We start from the raw sequence: 16,357 nt of genomic DNA, 5'->3' as shown, positions 1-16,357 counted from the left end.
AATAGGTTTTGCATTTTCATACGTTTTGATCTCATGTTGGACTATAGATGGATCTTTCCCAGGCATTTCCTCATGAGACCAAGTGAACACATGTCAAAACTCTTTAAAGAGATCGATATAAATTTGAATTTCTTCAGGGGAACAATCAGCTCCAATGAAGACATTTTCAATAACATTGGGATTCCTAGGGATGTTCATTAGAACAGTTTGTGAAATGATAGACATGTTATCCTCGACTGAAAACTATGCTGGAGCCAAAGGATTTAAAACTGCGTGAACATCACTAGTAGATGAAGAATTGGACAGGCTTGATTCTACTTCTGGCAAATGAGGGAGGAAATATGACTGATGATGCAAATCATTCCACGGTCTTTCAACACCCTTATTTATTCTAGAATTTATTCTTGAGATGGAAAAATAGTATCTAAGCAATGCATATCAGAGTTTGAATACATAGTCCAGGCCGGAGCCACATCCCCATCCATCTCCTCTAGCGAAAAAGAAGTAAGGTCGGAGTCTGCAATGTTAACAATAGACTGGTAAGCAATTTTAGCTCCAGACATAGGAAATTCCATTCCACCTACCTGCCCCTCATCTAATGTGGTGGTAGAAGAGGGTAAGGGCCAAGGATCTGAAAAATAATGAGTTCTAAAGAACTCTCTTCGAGAAGGTGCCTTGGATGATGAAATAGCATTAATTCTAGCAATAGGAGCAAGGAAATCAAAGTTACCCATTAAGGAGAGTACATTCCAACTCCTATATTCTCTATAGGTTTCTTTAGATTGTTCTCTAACATAACAATAGATTCAGAAGATGCATTAGACTCACCCAGAGAATAATCAATTTGATCAACCATTACAATTCTACCTTCATGAGGAAAATAGAGGATGCAAAATAACGATGATACAATAGCATCCATCTCGTAAATCCAATTTCTACCTAAAAGGAGATTGTAATCCAAATTTGCATCAACTATTTCTACTTCAATATTTACAACCTTACCCCCAACATAGATGGGAAAGATTGGAATAATCCCATGTAGTCTATGAGAATGACCATCAAATGTTGTTAATAGAGTATGTGAAGGAACAAAGGTGATCCAATAGCCTTCCAACATGATGTAGACATTACACATGTCGAAGCTCCCTCATCAACTATGGTTCGAAAGATATTGGTCTTTCAATATGTAGAATTGATTTGGAAAAGCCTTATGATGTGGGAGTCTCTTCTTAATGTTCAACATGTCGAATGTAAGAAAAAAGAGATTTTTTTGGATCAACTGCTCCGATTGCAGTGAGTAATGCACTCCTTTGCGCTAGGCACAACTGGAATACCTCTAACATTGACATGGTACAAGGACTCTGAGCCAGATCTTCTACAATAGAGTAGTTCTGAGCTGCTTTGGCATTAGGGTTAATTGTCGAACGTTTTGCAGAGCCTTTCGGCATCTGAGGTATAGACTCAACTACAGGCCTCTCGATATGGAGTGGCTTTGAAACATTAGGAGTAGTCTTTGCCTTAGACGATTTTGATTCACCATAATCATGTGACCATGTAGCAATGTCAATATGTGAACTCATCATATAAACATTTGATGTATTTTCCCCTTCTTGGTTTCCCCTAGCAGGGGTACCGGTACTAGAATTTGCGCTAGCAAACAACTGCTGCCCTTAGGGAAAAGGGTTAGTTAGCACAACCTGGGAACTAGAAGATCCTTTCTGAACCAACAAGCGATGAGCATATTGAATCTTAGGGAAAAGATGAGTCAAATGGTCACCATTTTATAACTTGCATGGAAATTTTACTTTCTTCTTAGACTCTTTTTTACCCCCTCCAACATCATTGCTAGGCTTATTTGCATTACCATTCCCATCTTGATTCTTTTTCCTACCACAACCTTTCATCTTCCCATCGGATTGTTGGTTTCCTTTGAGGTTATAAGTTTGAATGGAATTTATAGATGAAGGTTGAGAATGCATAGGCACTGATGGCGATGCCTGCATAGAAGAAGCAGTTTGTAAAGACAACTGCTGCAATTGATTTAGCAAGTTAGCCATGTTACTATCAATCGATCCAACTAACCTGTCGTCATGGGGAACTGGCTTCAGCTTGGATAGATCAAGCTTAGATCTAGGAGCATCAGGCAAAATTATTTGAAGAACCCCAGATTGAGAATATATAAGTTCTAGCTGATGGGCTCTAAAAATAACATGTTCTTTGGTAAGTACACCAGAGAGCGATACATCCTTAGAAATTTTAGGTAAGTACACCAGAGAGCGATACATCCTTAGAAATTTTAGGTTGCAAATATTTGAGAAACCATTCAAGAAGGAATTCTTGTGGAATATCGGCTTTAATGAGCCTCTTCCTTCTCCTCCATTCTTGGATATGATTCGAAATGTGGGTTGCCTGGTCTTGGTGGAAATTAGCTAATAGCTTAGTTCCAGCATCATAATGAATGAGCAACTGAAAATGGTTTTAAAATATAGTATCCAAATCACCAATCAAAGCGAAGGTGCACCCTGGGAGTTCAATGTACCATTTAGCCACATTCCTAGTTAGGGTGCACTGAAAAAATCTCAACATGATTAAATCAACTATCAGGGAGTTTGACAAAAACCATAAGTGGAAATTGGTTATATGGTTGCCCAAATCTTCACCAGTCTTCCCTTCGAATTTGGGTATGTCCAACAGAAGTTTGGTTGGAACCAGAGGCCAAGCCGGGTTGTATCGGATCAGATCATTAGTCAATTTTGATAGATCTGGCAAGTTTAAAGTTGTTAGGAAAGGTAAGCGTGGAGGACCTTGAGGATTCCACCCGGTCTGAGTAAAATTTCCAATGTTCTGAAAAGAATACCCTAGATTTGTGAAGGCACCAAGTTTCTTGAAGTAATTCGTAGAAAAACCTGAACCATAAGGAAAGCCTTGTGGCCCAGAAAAAATAGGAGTTTGTCCAACTCCTGCCGAAAAATTTCCATATCCAGTGGAATTGCCCCCTAGAGAGGTATTGAATGGAGTAGAGAGCCCTTGGTAAGGGTTCCATGCATTAGCATAGGGAGAAAAAATCTAGAATGAACTCATGGAGGAATACAACATATTCCCTTGTTGGTTGAAAGAGAACTGATTCCCATCTCCAAGTCGATAATAACTGGGTTAGTCCATCCTTGGAAAGGATTATAAATTTGACTCATGGAGGGGAAAGGTATTGATCCTAAAATTGGGTTAGAATGTGGTATATGACCACTCCCAAAAGGGAAACCCTGAAAAGAAGCTGACCCACTTATCATGGAAGTCACAAACGTGGAAGCAGCTGATGGAAAACTTAACGAAACCGAAGGTATTGCATTGGTAGGCATTCCAAAGGGGAAAGAACCAGTGCCAGAGGGAAAAGCTTGGGTGCCCCCACTCGAAGATGGAATGGAGGTAGAGCCAAATGTTGCAGTGCTAGAAGTGATTGAAGGTATGGAAATTATACCTCCTCGTACTGTTAAAGGAGTTTGTACACTGGTAGCACTCCTAGTTGAAACCATGCTCCCAACAGTGCCCATCGAAGGAAAAGATCGAGATAGACCAGGGCTTGAAGTCCTATGGGTCAGAGTACCGATGTATAATAAAACATTCAAATAATTGGGAGGAAGAGGAGAAGAAGGAGTCAAAGGAGACTCATGGAGTTCTTAAACCTCTATAATGTCTTCTGATTGGAAGAAGAATCTAGAAAGGACTGGAGTGCTCCTCTACAAATCTCGACTTGCACCAGGTCTATTATGTGATTCAATAGCTTGAACCAGAGGATCAATATTTTTTACGTCTGTTGCCACTAATTGGAAATCACCGACAGAATTTCCCCTACACCTTCTAGAAGAAGGCTCAATAGTCGCAGGTGAAAGCCCACGAAGCCTTCTAGACCGACGAACTGGTCGATAAGCCACTTTTAATTATTTTTAAGAGAACTAATAAATGACTCAAAAAATTTATAAAGCTAGGCCAACTTGGAGCAAAGAGCACTATCTAACAAAGTCCCTAAAAGATACAGTCAATCAAGCTACTTCCAAGTATTTCCGCTCCGGGTGATGAGGACTAGACACCAAAATACAAGAAAGTGAAATCAAGGACCTTCTGAAAATAGTCTAGGATAATGACAGCCCAGGCCTACTAGCGAAGGTAACAAAAACAATTACGTCGACCTCCAGACAAAAGCCTTTGTCAGTGAAAGCACCCAAGCTTTGCAAGAGTACCCTCCAGAAGTACTAATGAATGTGATGCAATGTCTGCTTTAGGTACCGCGAGATTCCCCTCCGCAATCACCTATGTGATCCCTAGGAATAGAAACTATGGGGACCAGTTCATATCAAAAGTCGGGCGAAATAGTCTTGGGGCGGGATCCAACAAGTAGGAGAGGGGGTATCTCTCTTCCTTGCCTTCACTCTCCCTCATGCTTGACTCCCAATCACAGAGCTTTCCCGGTCTTTCTAACGACACTGGATTTCACTCATTATTCAACGTCTATGTTTAATAGTTTGAGTGGCCTTGGAGAGTTAAATCTCCACTCACCTATTCCAAGGCCCTAAAGAGCTAGACTTGTTGGTGTAATTAATGACAAATAAAAAAAGTTCTAGTTCTTTTTATTTAAGCGCTTGATTTTAAAGGGTTGTTCTTTAAGTCACAGGTACAATGAGAGTGAAACTTATGGTGTTTTGACGCAAAATAAATCAATAGAAACTTAGCTATATGCAAATGAAACTATTTTCTTTGATGAAAAGATATTTCTACTTGGTTCTATGAAAAACTTATATAAGAAAAATATTTATTTTTCTTTTTCAAAAATACACTCCACACACTCAAAATCTAACAAAAAGGCTAAAAATGCTTACAGTGCAAACTAACCTAATGCAAACTATAATGATGATGCAAGATCCTATGAATGCTCATATAATAAGCAAATGTGTTTCTTTACAAGATCAATAGGCCAACTTGACTACAAAGAGGGCATACATTCAATGAAAAGCTTCCCTTGAAACCAAGCAAAACCAACTGAAAAAAGTTCACAATTGCTAAAAAACAATGAAGAAACCAAAAACAAAACTGAAAGAAAAAGAAAGGAAAGAACTATGTTTTTGTCTTTTTCTTTTTAAAGGAACCCAAAGAAATTTTTTGAGACCACAAAAGACTACTAAACTTCAAAGACCAAAAACAAGCATACAGAGTCCCAAAATTCACAAGTTATGCACATCACCAATGTAATTATACTTGAAATGATAAAGGACCACAAAATTGCATAGATTGATATGAACAAAAATACAAATAACTTCAGCAAACCAAAAGAACGTCAAGAAAGACTTTCAAGATTTCCGAAGAGGCACTAAAAAACTGTGCAAAACAAAATAAGTGAACCAAAAAGGGAAAGCAAAGTAAAGCAATATGAAAATTGGGTTATAAAAAAAACTGCAATTAGTTTGTTGTTCCACCAAGTCAGAACAACCAAGAACTTCTACAAGAAGCCTTGAACCCAAAGCCCAAATTGAAACCTTACTCAAAAAGAAAACCCTAGGTTAACTAGGTTTTTCAACAAGAGGAATATTAGAGATTGAAGACTTGCAAGAAAGCAGAGCTTTATAGACAGTGAATGACCAGAAAACAACAAAAACCACCAGGCAACAAACTTAACTGGGCCAATTTTTTTGAAAAATTAATCCAAAATAATGTATACACGATTGTGTAAAGACACAAAAGCATGTAGACACGACTAAAATAGAGGAAACTCGCGTATACACGAGTCTATTTGGAGAAACTAGCGTGTATAGGCTACTGTGTCCTCTGATAAAAGCGTATATAAAGCTCAATCAAGAAAAACAAAAATCCAGCCCTGATAAAAAAAAATCAAACTTGATGCCTAGGAAGCAAAAAAGGTCACAGACACTGTAAAACAAGAAACCAATCAAACAGGCCCTAATCAAGAAGAAACAACCCAATCTAGGAAAAAAAAGAATGTTTTCCCTAGTGGAGTCGCCAATTCTGTTACGGGTAAAGTCACCCTAGGGTCTTGGTTTGAGAACGCCAACAGAGTGGAGGGCTTATAGCATAAAGAGGCATGCAAACATGTAGTCCTAATACTTAAACTACTGAAGTAGGAAGAAGAGGTTTTAGCCAGAGGTCCTACATTTGAGGTCGTTCTCGTAGGGTCCAAACCCTCTGCTTCTTCCAATGCTTTAGAACCTACAACTCATTCAAGAAAAGCATATACAACAACAGTAATAGAAAGCATGTTCCTGATATAGGTGTTAGGTCATATAAGCATGTCAGAAAATAAGCATTAATATAAGATTCATAAGCAAATCATGACATAGATTTTTGCATTAAGACCTTAGATATCAGGAAGAAAACAACACCTCTTTATTGGTGTAAACAAAAGAAAGTATGAAAGAACTATAACTTGAGTTGTCAGCCAGCCCCAAATGAAACCATCCGCCGGTCCCGTCCTTCCTAGGCCTCAACAATCCTCCTCCATAGGTATACACAAGGATGTCATAAACGGATAAAGGAAATCTTAAGAAGGAAACAGAGGTTTCCTATGACTTGGGAGTGCAGAAGGCACAAGGATTTCTTCAGACTTGATCAAGGATGTAATCAACTATAATATCAATTTCTAATATTTTCCGAGTCCTTTAGGCTTTCCCATGGAAGTCTATTTATACTTCTCCAAATTAGTTTTTCAGTTGGGAAAAAGTTAGGCCATGAGCTACAGTAGGTGAGTAATAGGTAAAACCCGTAAACTCCACCTGAATTTAAGTAGATTATTTTTCAATTTTTTAACACATATACGTGGGTTGGGTATAGACTGATCCACGTGTACACACTTTTTATATAAGGCAAAATAACATATGGGATTTAAAACATTATTTTTTAGAGTTTGGACCAAGTTTGGAAGGGAAGGTTTTCCCTAGGCCATAACACAGAGCATCAAATCTACCAAGGGTGGTAAATGGTGCTATAACATCTATGTGATGATTTCCCCAAACCGCGTGATGTTGTCTAGCTAGAAGCAGACTCTAGCCTCCATGGCATCCATGTACAATGTCTTGGAACTAGTTTCAAGTTCATTCTGAAGCAAGAGAATTATTGTTTTGACTTGGATAGGACCACTGATGTACTTCTGCATTTTTTGCTTGTTCAACTCTAAATCCTCCTTAGTGGAAATCTATCTCAGCTGCTCCAAGTACTCTTTAATCTACTGCCAAACTTGGTTCCTAGATTTGGCATTGGTGGGTGAACCGACTGATCAGATCTGGTGCGTTCTCACCAAGACATCCAAACTACTAAACAACTGTACATATGAGGCCTGAATATTGCCAATGAATGAGGTGAGTTGCTTTTTGTTCTGAATCAACATCCAAACTTTCACATTCTCCATCTCTACCCGTGGCTTCATTTTATTCACTAAGTCAAGTGGTGCCCCTTTGTATCTCATTGTCCACTCTTGCACATAGGCAATGACATCTTGTATGTTCTTGAGAATTTTAACAAACTCTTTTCTCTTATGCTATAATCCATGAAAACGTACAACTTATTTATGTATGGTGACAAACCAATCATAGAGCTTCTGCATGGTTTCTTCGAGTGTTGATACTTCAGCAAGTGTCGCTGCTCTCATCTCCTCTAAGTAAACATGTTTATAAACTACATTCTGTGCCACTATGTGGAGTTGTTCTGCCTCTTTCCTAGCAGCCTGTAACTTTTGTACTAATTTCTCATTCTCGACTGTCAAATACTGAATGTTTGAACTTTTTGCTCCTACATAGGCCAAGTTGGCTTCAATAATGGAATTTGGATGCTTCCTGGTGTCTGATACTATCACCCTTTCTCTAACGAATGTAGGTGATGTGTGATCATCCAGAAAGTGATTTCTTTGTGCTTGTACAATCCTCCTTTGGAACTCATCGAATGACATATTATACACATCCATTACCAGATCATCATCAAGGGGAAAAACACCCCCTTCCTCACTTAGGGTTAGCTCTTCTGTTAGAGGTGGTGGAGGCTGAGGGATGACCTGTGGTGTGCTTGGAATCATATCAACATATTCATTTTGTGACTCTTGTTCCATCTCCATGTATGTCACTTCGATCAAGTACTCAATCTGATGAGAAAGCTCCCGATCCTGCATCTTTTCACCTTCCTCCTCAACTGCTGGGGGGTCCTGCTCTTGCTTTTCAACTTGTAATGATGAAGTTTCCTCTATCATTGTGCCTTGCCTTTCTTCTTCTTCCTACTTCCGTTTCTCTTCTCGTTCTCTCCTCCTCAACTCTTGTTCTTCCTTCAACTTCTTCTCTGTCTCCTGTAGCTTCAGTTATGCTTCATGCAACCTTTGATTTTCTCTCTTCCTCCACTCCAGTCTCTGTATCCTCTGCTTCCTCTTTTCTTATGCTGCCAAAGATTCCTTCATGATAATAGTATCTTCTTTCATCTTGCATCTTTTTTCTCCCTCTGGACTATCATCCATCTTCCTCTTTCCCTTGTCCTACACAAGATTGTTGCCTTTTGCTTCTGTTGCTTCTAGATTTGCTTCCGTCTATGAAGTAGCCTGTGAAGTCCCTGCTAAACTGACCAACTCATGGAGTTTGGAGGCACATTAGCAATACCTCCATGTATCCTCCTTTGGACAATGGAATACCTTGTCGATCCACAGAAATTAAACTCTCGCACATTGTTCTTTACAAATACCATGGGGATCATACAGATTAAAGTCCTGAGTACCGAATTCAAACCTGATTATCTCCTTTCCCTCGGCATCCACAAATTTCAAGTTATTTATCTCGTATAATCCAATTTACAAAGGAAGAGTGGGCCATGGTGCTTTCTTCTTCCTATGCAATGTTGTTGATAACCCTGTGGCGAGATGATACAATACTTCTTAAATGACAAGTTTTTCGATGGCATACCTTGGTAAAAAATGCAGAGGATTCTCTTCACCAAACACTCTAATGAAGGTTCCACCTGGTGAGGCATACCAATCTGCGATGTCTACTATCGCCTCCATTGCTTCTCGTGACATGCAAGGTGGATATTATTCAAAGATAATCTCATACAATGAGATGATGAAGTGGTTAGTTAGTTGTGCCATTACTCCTCGATAACTGCAATCTGAAATCAACTTGCAATAGATGTGTACGACATGCTCTCGTGGTGTCCATGTCCAGTTCATGCCAGGGAACTGCTGTTGCGCACAGATTGCATCCAGTAAGTATGCAGACATATAGAACTTTGCTCGCTCACCCTTGGGAGGATTTCAAGCTTGTGCTACATGGGACTTCAACCGTCGAGCCAACAAATCTACCAATTGAATGAATTCCTCTCATTCACCACTTGATTCAATAAGACTACCCACCCTTCAAGAAAGGTTTCCTTGCTCTGCCATGGATCCTGCAAGAGAAAATAACCAAGAGATGGTAGGCCTTCATGAGGGACTTTGTCTTGTACACATGAGTGGGTGTCTGTCAAAACTTCAATGGCTACTTCACCCAACCTTTGACAATGTCTCTTGTGTTCACATATCCATGGGTGGCATAGAAAAGTGAGTCCAAGCACTCGACTGGCTCAAGCAAGTGATACATGCATTGATAGTCTTCCACCAGGAAGGTGGCAAGATTTTTTCCACTGACATTGCTCAATGTCATTTTTTCCTCATCAATGTGTGAGACAATCTAGCTGATGACATGTGCACATGGGAAGGCTAGATACATGCATGCAACCCTATATAATAATGACTACCAGATGCTGACATACACTTGTCGGTCCTCTAAATCTGCCTCAAAGTCCTTTGCAAAAGAATCTTTGACCTGTTGTGATGTCAGTGATGATCCCTTTTCTATAAACAACTGAGTATTTGCACACACTGACAAGTCTACTGATGCTTGCTCAACTGCTTCCCCAATACTTCTTTCAATGGTTTCTTTTGAAGCATATCTCTTAGGTTCCATGGTAAGAATGGTTGTTGGAGAGGTGCTCAACAACTGTTGTACCTGTGGGACATAAAAGAGACTCATGGCACAAAAATAGTAGTCTTAAGAAAATCTACTTCCAAGGCATAATCAAGCAGAAAATTGGGAATCGAATGGGGAGGATTGCGTAATTATCATTGGAAAGAGGGACTGGATGCCTATGGGAACTCCACACTACGTAGTCCCAATAGCTAAGGCCAAAGTTTGTGGCTTGAAACTTTGCAATGCACAACTCATCCTGGGCAGAGGTCTGGGAGAAACTGCGTAATGTGGCCAAGATGAAAGGTTGGCTCTTGGAACTGCGCAGTGTGTAGTTGGAGCCAGCCTGGACTTCTTATTGTGCAATTCCAGAGGCCAAGTTTGTGGCATGAGCCTTAGGATTTTGTGGTGCCCAGCTGGGAAAAGTGAAAACTGGCCAAGGAATGTGTAGTCCACCTAAGGGAAGTGTGGAAAATGAGCAGATCTGAGAGATAGTGTGAGCTTGAGTGAATATTTGACTAAGTATGAGTAAATCCATGTAGATCAAGTGCATAAATTAATCAAATAGAAGGAAAATAAAGTATGTGAGGGGAGTCGCCACAACAACGACCATTGGTGCTAAAACAAGAAAACCAATATGACACTTGTGAAAGGAAATCTAAAACTTAAAACAACACTTCTACAAGTTAAAACAAGTTGAAATGCTAGCAACCATGAAGAGAAAAAAGTGAAACAACACTCACATAAGTGAAACGACAAAAAGCAACAAAAGATGACAAAAGCGAAACTCACCCAGAGAAGCGACGATGATCACGCCGAAGGTTCCTTGATCTCCTCAAGAATGCCATAGATCCAAGATTGAATGTTCAAACGATCTTTAGAAGCGTCGATTAAATATATTTGAGTGAATTAGGGTTTTTGACACACATGCCTAAAATCAAGGAAAAAGTGACACTTGGCGGAAGTCTATAAAAACAACGAAAGTGCCTCCTTCAGGAGACTAAAAATATATCCCTCCTTTTTTTTCGAGGAAACTTGCCATGCACACTACCGGGAAAGATTGCGTAGTTATGGTGAACTGTGCAACTTTACGACTTAATGAACTGCGCAATTTCTAAGCTTAGTGAGGGACTGCGTAGTTTCTAGGCTCAATGCTGGGATGCCTTCCATGACTGCGTAGTTTCTTAGCTCAAGGCTAACTGGTAGTCTGAACCACGCAATTCCAATCATCAAGGTTGGCTGCCTTCAAGGATTGCACAGTTTCTGGAGGCAAACCCGTAATTGATGTGTGACCAAGTTAGGAGGTTAGCTTGTGACTTAAAAAGATCAGCTACATGTAAAAACGAGAAAACACAAGCAAAAATGAAAAATATAAGTTTCAATCAAAGCAATAATACTTGATAGAAGTGCAAGATAAGCTCCTTTGAATAGAAGGTTAGGCTCCAAAATCGAAGCATAGGAAAAATTTTGGAGAGTGGTTGTAGCCAATACAACATGTTCCTTATTCTTTCCTAAATTCTTAGATGCCATAAATGCATCTTCTCTTTTAGATGGTTTATCTTGTTATGTTCTCATTTCATAAGATATGAGTATTCCATGTAGCTCATCCATGCTAACATGCTCTAAGTATGATCTTTCTTCTAGAACTTATAATTTATAGTCAAATATCATCAGAAGAGATCTCAATACCTTCTTGACAATCACCTTGTTTCCTATTTGTTCTCAAAATCCTTTCATGGCATTTACTATTTTATCAACCCAAAGAAAATACGCTGCAATATTTCCACCTTCAATCATTTTCAATTGCCCAAATTTCCCTATCAAAGTCTGAAGCTTGGCCTCCTTGAATTTATTTTCCCCTTCATATATGCTTTGAAGCTTGTCCCAAACTTCTTTTGCAAATGTGCAATGCATTACTTTAGCATAAATTGAACCTCTTATACCAATTAAAATATCATTTATGGATTTTGTATTAATTTAATAAAGCTTCTTACTGACATCATATATTAGAGTAAAACAAGGTTCTTTGTATCCACTTACTACAAAGTTCCAAACATCAAATCCCTATGCTTGCGCATATGCTTTCATCCTTCCACTCCAAAACATAATTATGTCTACCAAATAGTGGAATTCCATTTTTGGTGCAATCCATGATCTTCCTTCCAATGGTTAGAATGCTTGTGAAGGAACCTGCTCTGATACCACTTGTTCGAAATACTGAGAGGGGGGTGAATCAATATTTCACTTCAATTAGTTAATTCTTAAACTTCCAGATAATTAAATGTCATTAGCATCATATCAAAATAAAAACCAACATCACATCATAATAAAAATACACAATAAATTTTTAGGTGGAAACTCTTCAAGGAGAAAAAACCACTAAACACTTTTCTAATATAAATTATGGGTACAATATTTATGAGCTCCAACTGAAAGGGAAGCTTTGACCTTCTAGTACTTTAGGAAATTATTCTATTTATTAGGAAGCTCCAACTCCTAAAAGGATGCTCCAACACCTTGGTTCCCTAATTTTGTCATCTCCAACTGAAAGGATTCTCCAACACGCTGCGAGCTTTGACTTGCCCTAACACCACCATGCCACCCTAAATTTTTATTAGGATTCAACCCGAGGGAGACTTCACTCTCCACCTAGCACTGCCCAACCACCCTGAAAATAAAAGTTGGAAGAATAAATATGTGCTCCCATACTAGGGACAATGACCCACTTACAATGATTTTTGAAATAAACCCTTTCTGTTGATGTATGGTTTAGATATGTAATGGTATGTCAAACTTTATCAAATTGTCAAAATTCAGATTTGCTTCTTTAAGGCTTCTATCTTATCAATAATTTAATCATAAACTGAATAATTCACAAAACATGTTTCATACCTTAGTTAAGTTTGTTGATGTGAAAATTGTCAAATGTATTTCCCTTGGATATGCCCCTTAGTAGTCCTTATATTAAGATTATAACTCCTTTAGTTTTCTTTTGAAATAATGATCAAAAGCTACCCTAAACTTGAACTAAACAATTATGAATAAATATGACCTAAAATTTTCTTCTTCTTTCCCAACAAAGTTCCTTTGTTATGCTTGCAGAGTACTTTGAATTATATTTGAACAAATTTCTTTACTGCCCAAAACTAGATTTATATACTTGATCTAGACATACTTAAATCCACTGTTAAATTAACCCTAGCTTTGGTTTAAAAAATGCTTCAGATATATCCTTGCAAAACAACCTTAGAATTGACATAGTGGGGCCGAATTAGGTCTTAGTGACTATTATAGAAGAGGGGCCGAGACAAGCCCTAGAAATGGTGTGAAAATTTCCCACAAATAACCTCTATTATGGTATGAAAATGTTCCATAGAAAGACTCAGAATTTATCCGAAATATGCCATAGAGATAGGCCTCACAAACTTCTTCAGATTGGCTTGAGACTAGTTCAAAAACAAGCCTCAGAACTAGTGCAATTTGTCATTAAACCAATCCTCAGAAAAGGCCGAAATTCAAGACCTAGAAAAACTTTCAAATATCCCGAAATTATGCCACAAAAATGCCAGGAACAAAATTCACACGGGTTTTCCAATAGGGGAAAAATAAGCCTCATAACAAGCCTAATAACTCATCCTAAGGAAGCCCTAGAACATGGCTAAAATGACCTTCAAATAGCCTCAGAAAAAATCCTCAAAGTTGCCTTAATATGTGAAAATGTGCTAAGAATATCTGTATCAGAAGGGGGGAAAAGAGCACCTCAAGGCTCTTCCACAGAGGGTTGAAAAACTACCTTGGTGCCCAACGAATAACTTCCCAAAATGATGAAAATTCAAGCCAAAAATACCTTAGAAATTCAACCTTTCTCCTTCTGTTATGAATGACTACATAGGGCTTACACAAATAAGATGAATTTTCCAAAGGATGATGCGTTGATTGATTATCTTGGAGGGAAGTTGAGCCTTTTATCTATACTGGATGAGGGGGCTTCTAGAGGGGAGGAGACATGCCCATAAACCCTGAGATGCTCTACTTATAGGAAAAAATTAAATATAAAAATTTAAATTTTTAATGGAGCCGAGCTAACCTTCATTTTGGGATTCTTTTAAAAATAATATTCCTTATTAAAGGGGTCAACATTCATCCTTCTTTGGAGGTGAATTTGAAGTAGCCAAAACCAATAGTTGTTTATCCAATTTTTTCTTAATTATTAATAAAATTTTGACCAAAAATAAGACTTCCTCTTATCATTTAATTTGGGCACTTTGAACATGCAATTGGGGCTCCAACTTTGATGAGGCATATCTCCTCAACTGAGAGGAGTTATGTGATGTGCCACGTGTTAATTTTCTAATAATAAGATGTGCTAGAACATTTTTCAATTTGATAAGAACTTCCAATGATATGCTTTCGACTTCTTTTAGGGAATTCAAATAATTAAGCAATTACACTTGAAAATTTCAATCATTAACTTAAATAGAGCAATAGATATCACAGTAAAAATAATGAAATAAGAAACACCAAAATTTATTGGGACAAAACTCTACAAGGGGGGAAACCTGATAATATTTCCTTATGAGAGAGAAAAATTAATCCAAAATTGTACATTAGAATATTCCACTCAAAGGTCAACCATTGACCACTTTAAATTCCAAGTCAAATAGAGTCAAAGGAGAGAGAAAGTTAGTAGAATGCTCACAAGTCTATGTCTGGTCAAAGGGATGAATTTAAACCTATAGTAGTTCAGCCAATGGGCCGAATTTCAACCTATTTTTCCTTAGTCAAACTTTGGTCAAGCTGTAGGATTTGACCTCTGTTCAACCCTCGGTAATGCCCAGAAACATGAGAAGAAATTGGTAAATGAGAAGTCAATGGTTCAGAGAATGTTTGACCTCCAAGTACAATATTTTTTTTGGTAAAACAACAATAAGAAGATCGAAGTCAATGCTGGTCAAAGCAGAGATAAGAGAGGTCAAACTTCAATGAACAAATTTGTCTTCTTACTCTGCACGTGTGAAGAGAACTCCTTGTAATAGGTCAAATTAATGATTTTAAGATGATGCCAAATGGAGGAGTCAAATTTCCAATATATAGTAGGTCAAGTAGGTGTGTTTTGAACATGGGGTTAAACACCTTCAAGTGGTGGGGTTGAATTATCCAATTGAGGCTGACTTGGATAGCTAGAAAATAAATCATTTCTCCTTTGATTTTGCCAATGAAAATACAAACCACAACTAAAATTTCCTAACACTCCCTGTTAGACAGGGAGGTAATTTTCATTCTCTCTTTATCATATTTACAAATCTCATCATAAGGAAGGATTGATAACATCAATCTCATCCCACAACCCAAAAATCAATGACTTCAAGGTCAAAAAACAAATGACCATGGGATCAATCAATATCATTCACGAGGCCAAACTCTCCAACCATATGGAATGGTTTTGCAACCAAGCACAATGACCCAAGAGAGTAATCAAAGTGAATCTTTGGCCATCCCACTGGTCTCTCAGTCAAATACAATGACTTAAGAGAGTAATAAGGCTCAAATTCTTTGGTCAAACCTAATGATCTATGAGAGCACACATGGTCCATCTACCCGAACAAGGTATCTTGGTCCATGACCCAAAGGAATATAGTCTCTCAGTCCATGACCCAAGGGATGAATCTTAGTCTCGATGTCAAAAGAGTTAATCTCCCCAACTATATGGTCTCTCAATAAAATACAATAACCTAAGGGAGAGAAATCAAAATCAGTGTCTTCGACCAAAGTCACTGGTCTCTCGGTTAAACACAATGACCTAAGGGAGCACTCCAAGCCTTATAATCAACCTCCCCATCCATAATGGTTTCTCATTCAAACTCAATGACCCAAGGGAGTAATTCGAACAATATTCCCAACCATAAACCATGGTTTCTCATCAAAGTACAAGGAAGATTCATGATGTTATATAATCAGTGCTCTCTCTCTCTAAGAGGAATTCTCAGCCACTCCAAGCTTCTCACAAAACAAAGCAAAATTCACCTGGTATAGTGGCTTTTTCAAAACATCAACAACCTGCTCATCAATAAAAACGTATTCAAGCCTCACAACTCTTCTTTGGAAAACATCCCTGATATAGTGACACTTGATCTCAATGTGCTTCAACCTATCATGATAAAGAATATTCTCATAAATCTTTACACAAATTTGATTGTCACAATATATCATGGTCGATTCCAACATCTGATCAAACAAACCAACAAACAACTTTCGAAGCCAAACTGCTTCACAACAAGCTAAACAATCAACTGTATACTCAACTTCGTTCGTATTAAGAGCAACAAAAGTTTGCTTCTTACTTGTCCAAGATATCATAGTCGAACCCATGTTAAAATAGAAAC

The sequence above is a fragment of the Pinus tabuliformis genome, chromosome 6 (genome assembly GCF_031772625.1).
Source record: "Pinus tabuliformis cultivar Carrire ecotype Pingquan chromosome 6, CPIR1, whole genome shotgun sequence".
Lineage (NCBI taxonomy): Eukaryota > Viridiplantae > Streptophyta > Pinopsida > Pinales > Pinaceae > Pinus > Pinus tabuliformis.
The sequence above is the reverse complement of the archived record's forward strand: the minus strand, read 5'-3'. Positions refer to the sequence as shown.